Source organism: Salmo salar, chromosome ssa17 (assembly GCF_905237065.1).
Source record: "Salmo salar chromosome ssa17, Ssal_v3.1, whole genome shotgun sequence".
NCBI lineage: Eukaryota > Metazoa > Chordata > Actinopteri > Salmoniformes > Salmonidae > Salmo > Salmo salar.
The window spans coordinates 45,651,951-45,652,446 of record NC_059458.1 but is presented as its reverse complement, the minus strand read 5'-3'; positions in this window follow the sequence as shown (position 1 = coordinate 45,652,446).

The window sequence follows — 496 nt, the reverse complement described above, 5'->3', positions numbered from 1 at the left end:
CCCAGTCCTTCCTGTTAGACCCAGTCCTTCCTGTTAGACCCTGTCCTTCCTGTTAGACCCTGTCCTTCCTGTTAGACCCAGTCCTTCCTGTTAGACCCAGTCCTTCCTGTTCGACCCAGTCCTTCCTGTTGGACCCAGTCCTTCTTGTTAGACCCAGTCCTTCCTGTTCGACCCAGTCCTTCCTGTTAGACCCAGTCCTTCCTGTTGGACCCAGTCCTTCCTGTTCGACCCAGTCCTTCCTGTTGGACCCAGTCCTTCCTGTTCGACCCAGTCCTTCCTGTTAGACACAGTCCTTCCTGTTAGACACAGTCCTTCCTGTTGGACCCAGTCCTTCCTGTTGGACCCAGTCCTTCCTGTTAGACCCAGTCCTTCCTGTTAGACCCAGTCCTTCCTGTTCGACCCAGTCCTTCCTGTTGGACCCAGTCCTTCCTGTTAGACCCTAAGGCTGATTTGTACGTCTACTGTACCGTTTCAGAGGCCGATAACTGTCATGAAA